This window comes from Phocoena sinus, chromosome 2 (assembly GCF_008692025.1).
Source record: "Phocoena sinus isolate mPhoSin1 chromosome 2, mPhoSin1.pri, whole genome shotgun sequence".
Lineage (NCBI taxonomy): Eukaryota > Metazoa > Chordata > Mammalia > Artiodactyla > Phocoenidae > Phocoena > Phocoena sinus.
Window position 1 is genome coordinate 37,693,044 of NC_045764.1, and position 15,531 is coordinate 37,708,574.

The 15,531-nt window shown below is 45.6% G+C and overlaps 1 protein-coding gene and 1 pseudogene across 2 annotated transcripts in view; both read right to left on the minus strand.

Annotated features, from left to right (window-relative positions):
* Positions 1-15,531, minus strand: part of SEMA4B (semaphorin 4B) — a 92,253-nt gene that overhangs the window by 70,857 nt on the left and 5,865 nt on the right. Inside the window, exons 1-2 of one of the 2 annotated variants that reach the window (XM_032622025.1) lie at positions 12,463-12,788; positions 10,981-11,084 (exon numbers count right to left, since the gene is read on the minus strand). The gene's annotated coding sequence lies outside the window, so the exon portion shown is untranslated. Of the gene's footprint in view, positions 1-10,980; positions 11,085-12,462; positions 12,789-15,531 lie in introns of those variants that run through there. The other variant, XM_032622023.1, reaches the window with a different exon arrangement.
* Positions 13,315-13,848, minus strand: LOC116748540 (annotated as a pseudogene).

The following is a 15,531-nucleotide window of genomic DNA, read 5'->3' on the forward strand; positions in this document are numbered from 1 at the left end:
CACACCAGCATTCACAAAGAAGCCTGTCTGTGGTGCTGGGCAAGGACTCCTGTGGGGACTGTCCCCCTGCACATGTGTTACTTCCTACTTCAGCTCACCTCTTGCCAACCTCCTTCTACAATTCTCCCAAACTGGTTGTCATAAACTCCATCACCCTCCTTAGTGCTCCCGACTATTCATCCCCCTCGCTCTCTGCCTCCCAGTCGTCAGAGGAAAAAGAGGTCACTAGGCAGCAACCATCACAGCTCCCTCCTCCTTTTTAAATTGAAAACTTGTCTTCTTAGAAACGAACAATCTGAGAAGTAAGGGCAAAGATCACAGGTGCCTTTAGAAACAAGCTCGTCTTCCAGGCCGTCACCTGGCACCGCGGCACCATCCCACCAGGGAACCCGAGCCCGGTATCCCGGTGCGGAAGCCGAGGTGCCAGGTCGACGCAGCGTGCAGGCTGCTTCCTTCATCTTGAAAGAGAGGTCTACACTGGCTGACCCACTTTACTAGCTCCCAGCCTTTCCTCAACCCACCTGCTGAGTTCCTGCTTTCCCTGCTGCAGCCTCCTCACCATCCAGCAGAGCAATGGAGGAACGGCCCCTGCCAAGGTCACGGGTGTCTCTGGACGGCTAAATCCAGGGGACACCTCTCGGTGCTCCTTTCCTCATCCACTCTGTAACTTCCGCACTGCGGTCCATCCCCTGGCTATCTCACATTTTCTGTGACAGCCCTTCTGGGTCTCCTCTTCCTCAGGGGCCCTCGGGTGTAGGTGCCCGTCAGGGTCTCATCACTGCTCCCTCCTCCCCTCCTCTTCTCCATCCTCACAGCATACTCTCTCCTTGAGCAATCTTTTCAGACCCATGGCTTCCACCACCGTCCCTAGGCTGAGAACATTTAGGAGGAAGCAACATGTTGAAGAATGCAAAATAAGCATGTATGAACTGAGGCTACCACGTGAAGGAAGACAGTTGAGGGAGAAAGGAAAAACACCAGGTCCTTCCTCTATGACTGTGGGCAAATGAGCACACCACCCCAAGTCTTGGATTTCTCATTCACAGAACTGGGATAAGAATAGTACCTACTTCATAGGGTTGTTATGACGCTTAAGGGGGATAATTCTAGAACAAGCACTCAGTGCCCGTACTTGTCAACATTATGGCTCTGTTATTTGCAGGGGTAGAGAAGCAATGGGGAGAAGTGAGGTTAAACTGAGAAATGGTAGTTTGGATCCAGGTTTTGAAACATAGGAGGGCAGTGGACCAATGGGGTATATTTGCCAAGGGCATTCCTAGCCCAACAGCGCAGATGCCATAGGGCTGAGAGCCCAGGAGCCGGCAGCTCCTTCTCAGGCCTTCTGCTCTCCTTCTGGCCATCTGGCTGACCTTGTAAGCACCTGACGTGGGTTCAGCAGGTGGCCAGCCACGATGCCCTACGTGCATGTCCCAGGCATTCCTGAGACAGTCTGCCCTGAAGTTGGGGGAGGTGCTGGTGGGTCAGAATGATAAACAGTTTAGAGCCAGGGAAGTAAAAGGTCACCTTTTGGGCTGTGTCCTGGGGGAAGGGACACTGTTACCAGGGGAACGAGTACTGGTCCTTAAGAAGTACGTTGAACCTACCCTTAGCACTTGTCCAGTTGCCAGGTCCTGAACTTAAACACGAATGTTATTTGTCCAAGATAACAGGATCCAAATGAGAACCCGTGGGCTAATTTCAGTGGTGGCTGCAGCCAGCTTATACAGGCTTATGAGAACAAATCATTAAACTTTCAGGAATTTTGTCAGCCAGTTATTAAACATAGCCACTTTTAAAAATTAAGTTATGTAAACTTACAATTAAATAAAACATATTAAAAGACTCAAAACTCATCACTTCCTTTTTACTGTAGTATTTCTTCTCTTGAGGATATTTAGTTATTGTATCTATCTGGTAGAAATACTATGCAACTCTGTGTTCAGTGACATTATGTTGGTAGTTAGACATTGGCCATGGTGGAAGTATCTACACCACAGAAATGCTATAAATCAACACACACACACACACACACACACACACACACACACACACCCTGGTTGTTAAAAACATCTACCAGTAGGGCTTCCCTGGTGGCGCAGTGGTTAAGAGTCTGCCTGCCGATGCAGGGGACACGGGTTCGTGCCCCGGTCTGGGAAGATCTCACACGCCGCAGAGCGGCTAGGCCCGTGAGCCATGGCTGCTGAGCCTGCGCGTCCAGAGCCTGTGCTCCACAACGGGAGAGGCCACAACAGTGAGAGGCCCGCATACCGCTAAAAACAAATAAAAAACATTTACCAGCACCTCCCTGAATAAACTGATGTCTGAAATTTTTTTTTATTTTTTGGCCACGTGGCTTGTGGGATCCCAGTTCCCAGACCAGGGATTGAACCCGGGACACAGCAGTGAAAGCTTGGAATCCTAACCACTAGGCCACCAGGGAACTCCCATTGAAATTTTGTCTTTAGCCACTTCTTTTTTTTTTTTTTTTTGGCTGCATCTGGTCTTCTCTCTAGTTGCGGAGAGTGGGGGCTACTCTCCGTTGCGGTGCGTGGGCTTCTCATTGCAGTGGCTTCTCTTGTTGCGGAGCACTGGCTCTAGGCATGCGGGCTCAGTAGTCCTGGCACGCCGGCCCTAGAGCTCGTGAGCTTCAGTAGTTGCAGCACGTGGGCTTTGGTAGTTGCAGCACATGGGCTTCAGTAGTTGGCGGCACGTGGGCTCAGTAGTTGTGGCACACGGGCTCAGCTGCTCCGCGGCCTGTGGGATCCTCGGGAACCAGGGATCGAACCCATGTCCCCTGCATTGGCAGGCGGATTCTCAACCACTGCGTCACCAGGGAAGTCCCTAGCCACTTCTTATGAGTTTTGGCAGTCTCCATCTGCTCCACATAAACAGGGCCTGAGTCCCACTCTAGCCTTTTGAGTTTCCACACTCTAGTTTTGGAGTGAGCTCCCAAATCTCATTGGTCTATACCCCAGCAAGGGTGTGAATAATGGTGGCCATTACTGATCACTTAATACTTGTCTCATCCTCCCTCAGCTCACCCTCACAACATCACCATACCAATTACAGATGATAAAGTGAGCCACAGAGAAAGTAAGCAACTCTCTCCCAAGGCAACCAGGAAAAACAAGGCGGAATCCTCTCATAACCACTACAAATAAAGAATAATCTGATAATCTGATAAAGAAATGTGATTAAGTGGTTCAATTGCCACTTCTTCATGGCACCAACCCTGACTTTAGTTTTCAACTACCAAAGGGCATCCATTTTGATGTCATTTTATTTTTCTTAGTCACATCCAATAAAACTGTGGGCTCACCGGATGTGGCCTATCCCAGGTCTTTAGGAGACTTTAATGAATAAATAAGACTGTTCTAGAGTTAATTGATCCACTGTTTCAGTTGATGTAGTGCTTCTAAATCAATTATTAATTAGGAATTGAGATTCAACTATGAAACCAACTCAGTTCAAAACCTGGGCACCTCCCATGAAAGCTAAAGCCCAGAGTCTTTAAATAACTTGTTAAAAGTTACACAGCTTGTAAGAGATGAAGACAAGATATTAACCAGGCCTGTCTGATTCCAGAGCCCCTGCTCCAGGGAGAGGCATATGATGAGTATGTTAAAAAGCAAAATTCAACTGAGTAAATTTGAAGATTTGTCTTTATTCAACGATTCATGACTTGGGTAGCCTCCCATCTGGCAAACAAAGGAGCTCCGAGGAGCTGTACAAAGGGAAGACTTTTACAGGCAAAAGGAAGCGGGGCAAGGAAGTTATTCTAGCTAAGAGTGGATTGTTTCAGGCAAGGTCACCTTCCTTTTGGGGAAGACTGGGGCTGAAACCGTGCACCTCTGGCTGGGACTTGAACCCACGTGGCCGGGATTTGAACCCGGCCAAAACTCTGATTGAGACTTGAACCCAAACGGCTGGGACTCAAACGCAGCCAAAACCCACAGTCTTCCAACTGAAATCACACACCTGGTTTCAGGACTTAATGAAGCTCAGGTTCTTGATGTCTCATCACAGAGAGAATTCAGTGACAGACAAAGTGATAGGTAAGAAGTGGATTTATTTAGAGAGAAACACACTCCACAGACAGAGTCTGGGCCAGCCATCTCAGAAGGTGAGAAAGGCACCAGGGTATGGGGTTGTCAGTTTTTATTGGAGTGGGTAATTTCATAAGCTAATGAGTGGGAGGAGGATTCCAGCTATTTTAGGAAAGGGCCAGGATTTCCAGGAATTGGGCCACTGCCCACTTTTTCATACTTATGGTCAGTCTTGGAACTGTCATGGCGCCTGTAGGTGTGTCATTTAGCTTGCTGATGTGAGCTTGCTGATACTGAGGCTCAAGTTCTAGTGGAGGGACTTCCCTGGTGGCGCAGTGGTTAAGAGTCCACCTGCCACAGCAGGGGACAAGGGTTTGAGCCCTGGTACGGGAAGATGCCACATGCCACAGAGCAACTAAGCCTGTGCGCCACAGCTACTGAGGCTGCGCTCTAGAGCCCGCGAGCCACAACTACTGAGCCCATGTGCCACAACTACTGAAGCCCGTGCGCCTAGAGCCTGTGCTCCGCAATAAGAGAAGCCACCACAGTGAGAAGCCTGTGCACCACAACGAAGAGTAGCCCCTGCCCACCCCAACTAAAGAAAGCCCTCGTGCATCAACGAAGACCCAACACAGCCAAAAATTAATTAATTAATTAATTATTTTAAAAAAGGTCTAGTGGAAATAGTCAACTTATCCGCCATCTTGGATCCATTTGGTTCTAGTCAGTTTATGTCATGTCCTCAGGCTATGTCATTCTTTCAAACCTTGTGCCCTGCCTCCTTCCCTCCTGTTTCAGGTCCTTCAGGCAGATTACCTCACTGGTGCTGACCAGGTAATTCCACATTGGCTGACTAAAGATCACATTCCTGGGGGAGGCTGAAACTGCCAATATTTATTTATTTATTTATTTAAAGTACAGTTGATTTACAATGTTGTGTTATAGGTTAGGTATTAAGTCTTGATTTGCTGATGTGGGGTTTAGCACAAGTGAATGTGAAACAGAAGGGAAGGGGACAGGGCACCTTTAAAAGAATGACATAGCCATAAGACATGACGAAAACTGGTTAGAATTAACTAGATCCAAGACGGCAGAAGATCTGACTTCCGGTAGACCTTGAGCCTCATTATATGCTCATTGTAATACATTTGCTAAATAACACACCCACCAGCACCATGACAAGTCAGAGCTAACCATAAAAGGCCAAAAAGTGGGCGGTGGCCCAATTCCTGGAAATCCCTGCCCTTTCCCCCAGCCCCCCCGAAATAGTTGGAATAATCCTCCCACTCATTAGCCTATGAAATTACCCACGCCATATTTTGGGGTCTCTCACCTTCTGAGATGGCCCACACTCTGTCTGTGGAGTGTGTTTCTCCCTAAATAAATCCACTTCTTATGTATCACTTTGTCTCTCACTGAATTCTTTCTGCCATAAGACATCAAGAAACTGAGCTTCATTAAGTCCTGAGACCAGGTGTGTGATCTCAATTAAAAGACGGTGGGTTTAAGTCCCAGTCTGAGTTGCACGGTTTCAAATCCATTTGGGGCCTGTTGTTTCCTTTTCTTTTTTCCTTCATTTATTTTGGCTGTGCTGGGTCTTAGGTGCGGCACACGGGCTTCTTAGTTGCAGCATGCGAACTCTTAGTTGCAGCATGCATGCGGGATCTAGTTCCCAGACCAGGGATCGAACCCCAGCCCCCTGCATTGGGAGCTCGGAGTCTTACCCACTGGACCACCAGGGAAGTTCCTGCTGTCTCTTTTTAGACAACTATTAGGCAGCTATTAAAAAAAAGTCTTGTAGGAGAACATTTAATGGTAGAGAAAAATGCCTGTTATGTATTAAATTAAAAACGGAGGTTAAAAAATAACTGAATTTTATCAATTCTTGGATACATACTGTTTTTCATGTTTTAACATATCTGAAATAGGGTGCATCAAAAATCAATTTCAGGGCTTCCCTGGTGGCGCAGTGGTTGAGAGTCCGCCTGCCGATGCAGGGGACGCGGGTTCGTGCCCCGGTCTGGGAAGATCCCACATGCCGCGGAGCGGCTGGGCCCGTGAGCCATGGCCGCTGAGCCTGCGCGTCCGGAGCCTGTGCTCCGCAGCGGGAGAGGCCACAGCAGTGAGAGGCCCGCGTACCGCAAAAAAAAAAAAAAAAAAAAAAAAAAAAAAATCAATTTCAGGACTTCCCTGGTGGTGCAGTGGTTGGGAATCCACCTGCCAATGCAGGGGACACGGGTTTGATCCCTGGTCTGGGAAGATCCACATGCCATGGAGCAACTAAGCCTGTGTGCCACAACTACTGAGCCTGCACTCCACAACTACTGAAGCCATGAGCCCTAGAGCCTGTGCTCTGCAACAAGAGAAGCCACCACAATGAGAAGCCCACACACTGCAACAAAGAGTAGCCCCCGCTTGCCACAACTAGAGAAAGCCCGCATGCAGCAACAAAGACCCAACACAGCCAAAAGTAAAAAAAAAATTTTTAAATCAATTTCAGGAAAATTATAGATATCAAAGTGAAAGGCACAGACTTCCCTGGTGACATAGTGGTTAAAACTCTGCGCTCCCAATGCAGGGGGCCCGGGTTCAATCCCTGGTCAGGGAACTAGATCTCACATGCATGCCACAACTATGAGTTCAAATGCCACAACTAAGGGGTCCATCTGCCGCAACTAAGACCCAACACAACCAAATAAATAAATAAACAAATCTTTTTAAAAAAGTGAAAGATAAAACAATAAAACTTCCAGAAGACACTATAGGGTTAAGAAAAGATTTATCAAACAGGAAATAAGACATAAACATAAAAGGTCAATAAGTTGGACTAAATTAAAATTAAGAATTTCTGTGCATCAAAATACATTTTTTTTTTTGTGTGTGTGTGTGTACGCGGGCCTCTCACTGCTGTGGCCTCTCCCGTTGTGGAGCACAGGCTCTGGACACGCAGGCTCAGCGGCCATGGCTCACGGGCCCAGGCGCTGCGCGGTATGTGGGATCCTCCCGGACCGGGGCACAAACCCATGTCCCCTGCATCGGCAGGCGGACTCTCAAACACTGCGCCACCAGGGAAGCCCTCCAAATACATTTTAAATGAATGAGAAGGCAAGCCACTGAATGGAAAAAAACCAAACTTTTGCAATACATATACCCAAAAAGGGGACTCACATCAGAATGTATATTGAACTCCTACAAATCACAAACTGGCAGACAATCCAATGGAAAGAATAAGCAAAAACTTGAAGCAGGCACTTCAGAAAAGAGAATATTAAAATGGGCAATAAATATACGAAAAGGAGCTCAATTTCTTTAGTCTCCAGGGAAATGCTATTTATCAGTTTAATGCACTGACCAATTGCGCCTGAGAGACCACGGGAAAGGCAATTTAAAACCACCATGAGGGGCTTCCCTGGTGGTGCAGTGGTTGAGAGTCCGCCTGCCGATGCAGGGGACATGGGTTCATAAGCCGGTCCGGGAGGATCCCACATGCCGTGGAGCACCTGGGCCCGTGAGCCATGGCCGCTGAGCCTGCGCGTCCGGAGCCTGTGCTCCGGAACGGGAGAGGCCACAACAGTGAGAGGCCCGTGTACCGCAAAAACAAAACAAACAGCAACAACAACAACAACAACAAACAAACCACCATGAGAACCACTATACACCCACAAGAATGACTAAAACTGAAAAGAATGACAATGCCAACTGTTAGCAAAGATGTAAAGAAACGGAAGCTCTCATACATTGCTGGAAGAATACAGACACTCAGAAAATTGTTTGCCAGTGTCTGTTAAAGCTGAATGCTTAAGTATGTAGCCTATGACCCAGTAATTCACTCCTAAGTATCATCCAACAGAATTTCATACATATGTGCAGCAAAAGACAAGTGTCAGAACCTTCATAGAAGCATCGTTAATAATAACCCCAAACTGGAAACAACCCAAATGTCTGTCAATAGTAGAATGGATGCATAAATTGTGGCATATTCATAACATAGAGTTTTATATGGCAGAAGAATTAGTAAATTACAGCTACATGCAAAAACATAGATGATTTTTTTAATTTAAAAAAATATATGTTTATTTTTAGTTAACTAATTTATTTATTTGGCTGCATCGGGTCTTAGTTGCAGCACGCGGGATCTTTTTTGCAGTGCACGGGCTTCTCTCTAGTTGTGGTGCATGGGCTCCAGAGTGCGTGGGCTCAGTAGTTGTGGCACTCGGGCTCTCTAGTTGTGGTGCGCGGGCTCTAGAGTGCGAGGGCTTAGTTGCCCTGCAGCATGTGGGATCTTAGTTCCCTGACCAGTGATCGAACCCATGTCCCCTGCATTGGAAGAAGGATTCTTAACCACTGGACCACCAGCAAAGTCCCTGGATTAATTTTATTTTTATTTTTGAAAACTTGATTTTATTTTTAAAAAATATATTTATTTATTTTTGGCTGCATTGGATCTTCGTTGCTGCGCATGGCCTTTCTCTAGCTGCAGTAAGCGGGGGCTACTCTCCGCTGTGGTGCACGGGCTTCTCATTGAGGCGGCTTCTCTTTGCTGGGAAGCACGGGCTCTAGGTACACAGGCTTCAGTAATTGTGGCTCACAGGCTCAGTAGTTGTGGCTCGCGGGCTCTAGAGCATAGGCTCAGTATTTGGGGCACACGGGCTTAGCTGCTCTGCGGCATGTGGGATCTTCCTGGACCAGGGCTCGAACCCATGTCCCCTGCATTGGCAGGCGGATTCTTAGTCACTGTACCACCAGGGAAGTCCCTGGGTGAATTTTAGAAATGCAGTGTTGAGAAGAAGTAAGACACGACAGAGTACATACTATATGATTCCATTTACAGGAAAACAAAAATAGGCAAAACCAGTCTATTTTAATAGAAGTTAAGATAGCAAAGGGAAGTTGGGAAACATAGTGCCTAGGAGGTGGTTTAAGGAGGGTCTTGGGGGTCCTGGTGATGTTACATTTCCTGATCTGGGTAGTGATTTCATCAACATTCATAAGTCGTACACTAGGGACTTCCCTGGTGGCGCAGTGGTTAAGAATCCGCCCGCCAATGCAGGGGACACGGGTTCGAACCCTGGTCCAGGAAGATCCCACATGCCGCAGGGCAACTAAACCCGTGTGCCACAACTACTGAGCCTGCACTCTAGGGCCCGCGAGCCACAGCTACTGAAGCCCGCCTGCCTAGAGCCCATGCTCCGCAACAAGAGACGCCACTGCAGTGAGAAGCCTGCCCACCGCAACGAAGCGCAGCCCCTGTTTGCCACAGTTAAGAGAAAGCCCGCATGCAGCAACGAAGACTCAACACAGCCAAAAATAAATAAATAATAAATAAATTTATATAAAAATAAGTTGTACACTAATAACTTATGTACTTTCTGTATACACATATGTATATATTATACTTCAGCAAAAAGCTTACAAAATGAGGATAAAATTGAACAATTTGAGACAGAGATAGTTAATTACTCACAGATCTTTGTTCAAAGACCTATTCAATGATGCCCTTCAGTTAACAGGAAACTGAATTCAGCACATAGGAGTGGGAAGTAAGACACGTTGCTCAGCTAGGAAACAGGAAAACATGTGGATAAACCTATTTGAAAAAAAATGAGGGGGCTCAGAAGACCCAGTAGAACTAAAGTATGATGGAATAATAACATGGAAGATAGGAGAGGAGAAATTGGACAGAAGTCATCTAAGTTTCTCATATTTCTAAGAAAGATAAAAACAATGATGAATTTTAAACTCTGTATAGTCAAGTTAAGAATTTAATTTCTAAACGAGCAGAAATAGAATGTATAATTTCTAAACCAGTGAAGGGCATAAGGGAGAATAAAGAAGTCTGCATTGATCCAGTAGAAAACTAAAAAAGGGAGGACTTCCCTGGTGGTCCAGTGGTTAAGAATCTGTCTTCCAATGCAGGGGACACAGGTTTGATCCCTGGTCGGGGAACTAAGATCCCAAATTGCGCAGGGCAACTAAGCCCGTGTGGCAACTACTGAGCCTGCGCGCCGCAATGAAAGATTCCACATGCCGCAACGAAGGTCCTGCATGCTGCAACCAAGACCCAATGCAGCCAAATAAAAATAAATTAATTAATTAAAAAAAAAAGCTAATGAGACATGACAACCAAATGCTATGCCTGAGCCTTGATTCTAGATCCCAGACTCCCTTCCCCTAATTTTTTTTTTTTAATTCCTGGTTTTCTTTTTTTTTTTTATTTTATTCATTTTTGGCTGCGTTGAGTCTTCGTTGCTGTGCGCGGGCTTCCTCTAGTTGCAGCGAGCCCCCCACAACTAGAGAAAGCCCGGGCTTCTCATTGCAGTGGCTTCTTGTTGTGAAGCATGGGCTCTAGGGCACGCGGGCTTCAGTAGTTGTGGCACGTGGGCTCAGTAGTTGTGGCTCACGGGCTCTAGAGCGCAGGCTCAGTAGTTGTGCTGCACGGGCTTAGTTGCCCCACGGCATGTGAGATCTTCCCGGACCAGGGGTCGAACCCGTGTCCCCTGCATTAGCAGACAGATTCTTAACCACTGCGCCACCAGGGAAATCCCCCCTTCCCAAATTTAAAGGAATTATTGGGACATCTTGGGACAATTTAATACAGACTATACATTATATAGCATTATTGTATAAATGTTAGATTTCTTGTGTGGGATAATGTGGCCCCCATTTTTGTTGAGCTCCTAGTGCCTTCCTCTAGGATAATTCTCCAACTTTTTGGCTTTAGGACCGCTTTACACTCTGAGAAGTTGTTGAGGACTCAAAAGAGCTCTTGTTTATATAGGTTATACAAAACCCTATTTACCGAATTAAAAGTTAAGACAGAAAATTTGAAACATGTTTATATATTAATTTAAAAATAAGATTTTCCAAAATAAAAGAGTTAATGAGAAGAGTTGCTTTGTTTACATTTTTGCAACTCTCTTCATATCTGACTTACCAGAAGCAGCTGGATTCTCACATCCACTTCAGCATTTAGTCTGCTGCTGTATATTGTTTTGGTTGAGGTATATGAAGAAAATCCAGCCTCAGATTGATGTGTAGCTGGAAAAAGAAAAATGAGGAATATTTTAATAGCTTTTTCAGATGTTAGGACTATTCTCTTCCCCCCCCATTATCAAAGACCATTTAATTTTTAAAGATCAACAATACCAAAAGCATAAAGTGGAGTAGAAGAAAATAGTTTTTTATAAGTACAATTTAATTAAAGCTGTTTACAACTATTCTCTCCCACAGGACTTAAGCATGAATTTTAAAAGAATAAGAGATGAGGACTTCCCTGGTGGCGCAATGGTTGAGAATCCGCCTGCTGACACAGGGGACACGGGTTCGAGCCCAGGTCTGAGAAGCTCTCACATGCCGCAGAGCAACTAAGCCCACGCATCACAACTGTTGAGCCTGCGCTCTAGAGCCCATGAGCCACAACTACTGAAGCCCATGTGCCTAGAGCCCGCGCATTACAACAAGAGAAGCCACCGCAATAAGTCCTCGCACCGCTACGAAGAGTAGCCCCCTCTAGCCGCGCAACTAGAGAAAGTCCGCATGCAGCAACAAAGACCCAACGCAGCCAAAAAAATAATAATGATAATTAGATCATTTCATTAAAAAAAAAAGAATAAGAAATGAGAAAAACAAGTACAGGGTTAGACGAGCCAGCAGGAGTCTGTGGAACTTGAGATTTCACTGCAACAGGAAGGGGACCAGAGTGCCTTTTTTTTTTTAATTAAGGTGTTTTATTATTATTATTATTATTATTTGGCTGCGCTGCAGCATGTGGGATCTTAGTTCCCCGACCAGGGATCAAACTCAGGCCCACGGCAGTAAGAGCATGGAGTCCTAACCACTGGACCGCCAGGGAATTCCCAAGGCATTTACTTTAGTTTGAACGGAAAGCGGCAAGTGGCATAAGCAACTGAGAATGTGCCCCTAATAGAGAGCTCTCCCCTCCCTGCACTCCTTAGTCCAAGGTTTAATTTTGGGAGAAAAAAGCATCCTGTATCTAGTTAGTTATGTTATCTACAATTACACCTCTAGTCTGTTTTCCTACACCAACCGATTCAGCAGGACTGAATTGAGTTTAACTCAATTCTGACACTATCTACCTGGAGGTAGCATTAGATCCCACAGATTAAGGGCTTAGTCCCACAACACTGATGCCTATCACAAATCTGGGACAATTGTACTTCTGACTCAGTGGCTAAAAATTGGGGATTTACATGACCCCTTCCTCGGGTCCCATAATTTGCTAGAACGGCTCACAAAACTCAGGAAATGTTGGTTTACATTTACCAATTTATTATAAAGGATACATAAAGACCACAGATAAACAGCCAGATAAGGAGGTACATAGAGTGAGGTCCAGAAGGGTCCTGAGCACAGGCGCTTCTGTCCCAGTGGAACTGAGATGCTCACAAAGGACTACCTGTGAATAGCAGAAGGCCACTCGTATCGCTCAGGAAATTCCAAGGGTTTTAGGAGCTCTATGCCAGAAACTGGGGACAAAGACCAAAATATACTTCTCTGCCACAACTTTCTTCTAAGGCAGTCATGGCATTGACTGATATCTGGTTTAAAGCCTAAAAATCGTGTCCAGATAAAGCACACAGCAGATAAGACTCTCATTCCGGTTAAAATTGAACACGTGTCTGAACCACTGATCTTGACTGAGTTAGAGCAAATGACTGTGATTTGTCCACATTTCCACAGCTGTTTCCATGTAAAAATCAGTTTTATAGCGACTTTTATTAAAAAACATTCTTTGTTTAAATAGCTATGGCTTATTTTATAAGGCTTTTCTTTCTTTTTTAAAAATTTTATTTTTTTTTATTTTTGGCTGCATTGGGTCTTCATTGCTGCGTGAGGGCTTTCTCTAGCGGCGAGCGGGTCTACTCTTCATTGCGGTGTGAGGGCTTCTCCCTGCGGTGGCTTCTCTTGCTGCAGAGCACGGGCTCTAGGTGCACAGCTTCAGTAGTTGGGGCACGTGGGCTCAGTAGTTGTGGCTCACGGGCTCTAGAGTGCAGGCTCAGTAGTTGTGGTGCAGGGGCTTCATTGCTCCGCGGCATGTGGGATCTTCCCGGAGCAGGGCTCGAACCCATGTCCCCTGCATTGACAGGCGTACTCTTAACCACTGCGCCACCAGGGAAGTCTGCCATTAAAAAACATTCTGATCAAATAATCTTGCAAAGGAGATAACCTTCAAGCCTTCAAGCTTCAAGCCTATAATATAAAAGCAAAGAGCAAATGATTTTCTGCTCAGTTATCACGTTTAGGATCTTTACAAGGAGTGTGCTAGGCCCCAGGGAGCACCCCTTGCTGTTCATGCCCAAAATTTTACGTCCTGTCCTTGAGCGTGGAAATGGTCAGCCGACTGGTTGCAGTCCACCCTGTTTCTCCCACAAACATCCACACAGCTGTCACATAGTTCTTTCCATCCAGTGTGAAGCAGTGATAAACTCCTGCAGGATGAGTTATCACGTTTCCTTTCTCCATGAAAATCTGAAGTCCTCTTTATCTCTTTCATCAAAGTATCCACTGCCATCCAAGATGTAGCAAATTTTACATCCTAGTACAAATGGTCCCAGCAAAACATCTTAACCTTTTCTTTATAATTTGGAAATTTATTTTTGCATGTTTATTATGCCCATCCAAGAGTAGTCTAATTCTGGATCATTCTGATATTTTTCAGCTTCCAGTTAAGGACTCCAAGCTGGTGCAGCTGCTCCAGGAGGACTGGGCAGCTGGGCTCCAGGCCAGGGGGCCACCTCAGGTCATCTTGGGACTCCTCCATGTACCAGAATTCCTGCACCATGGTCTGGGCCTGGGATGGGGGCGGTGCGGTGCATCACCTGGGGCTCCCTGACCTGCATGGGTTGAGCTGGGTCGAGGCCCCAGTGGCCATTTTTTAGGGGGGCATCCCAGCTTGGGCCACTGCCCAACCCCCATTTCCCGACTGGGCGAGGCCTGACCCACGGTATTCACTTACGATAACAAAATGTACAAGTGATACTTTCTCAAAGGTTAATTGCAATGTGGAATCTGAAACAACACCAATATGCCTTTCCTACTCTGTTACATTCAAACCCCTCATATTCAAATCCATTCTGGAATAGGTCTCTTACCCATGCATAACTTTTTTTTTTTTTTTTTTTCCCTTTTTAAAAATTTATTTATTTGGCTGTGTTGGGACTTCGTTTCTGTGTGAGGGCTTTCTCTAGTTGCAGCGAGCAGGGGCCACTCTTCATCGCGGTGCACGGGCCTCTCACTGTCATGACCTCTCGTTGCAGAGCACAGGCTCCAGACGCGCAGGCTCAGTAGTGACCCATGCATAACTTTTTAACATCATGCATTGGTCATTTAGAAAATACTGGCTGAGTTATGCAGATCTTCCAAAAGTTGACACATTTCATTAAACAATATGAAAAAGAATCACATTTGGTAGACCATTAATCTCATTAGAAACATCATGAAGAATTGGGAAGCTGGGACTTCCCTGGTGGTCCAGTGGTTAAGACTCCGTGCTCCCAATGCAGGGGGCCAGGGTTTGATCTCAGGTCAGGGAACTAGATCCCAAGTGCATGCCGCAACTAAGAGTCCGCATGCCGCAACTAAAGATGCCGCATACGCCGATGAAAATCCCGTGGTGCCACAACCCAGCGCAGCCAAATAAATACATAAATAAATATTAAAAAAAAAAGAATTGAGAAGCTCTCAAACTCAGGGTATATACAAGGTTTCCAAAATTTTAGTTTTCGCTTGAAAGCTCCAATAAAAAAAAATCATTGGTAACAGATACTATAAGCTATTTCCTTGAAGTGACTGGCTCATTTCATTCATTTTTGAGAAAATATCTGCCAAATATTTGAGTCCGAATGGCTTCTGCATCGGTTGTTCTTTTCAGTTGAAATGTTGTTCTGTGAAGAAAGCAGCTGCTTCAACCCACAGCTCAAATAAAGCACTCCCGCTCTTCCTCAGTGCTTTTCCAGGAGACAACCATCTTACCAGGGTCTGCAGCACAAGTGCTTTGTATGTACTTCCATTTTTATTACATAAGATATTAGAAAGATATATACCCAAGAGTTACGATTTAATCAAATTATTAATTTCTACTGCTTTATTTAGTACATCGTATTAATAGACTTAAAAAAAAAAGAGAGTGCATGATGGTGAGCAATAAAATCACTACTAGTATAGTTTGGTGCCTCTGCCATGATTCAGGGTAAGGTGTAAGCGGTTTTCCCCACCGTTGCTTTTGCGCCATTTGGGCAAATGTTAACACAGTGAGAAAGGCAAGTGACTTCTTAGCATTACGAAAATTATTTAGATCTCGTGGTGCCCCTCCTCCCCCAGGGTCCGAGGACCACACTTTGAGAACCGTCGGTTGCTCTAGATCGCAGCATCTTGTCCTAACCTCCACCTAACTTTATATTCATTAAGTTCTGATCTTTCGTCCTTCTGAGTCCATAAAAACAGCCCAGCAGCCTCCTCTCGAGCA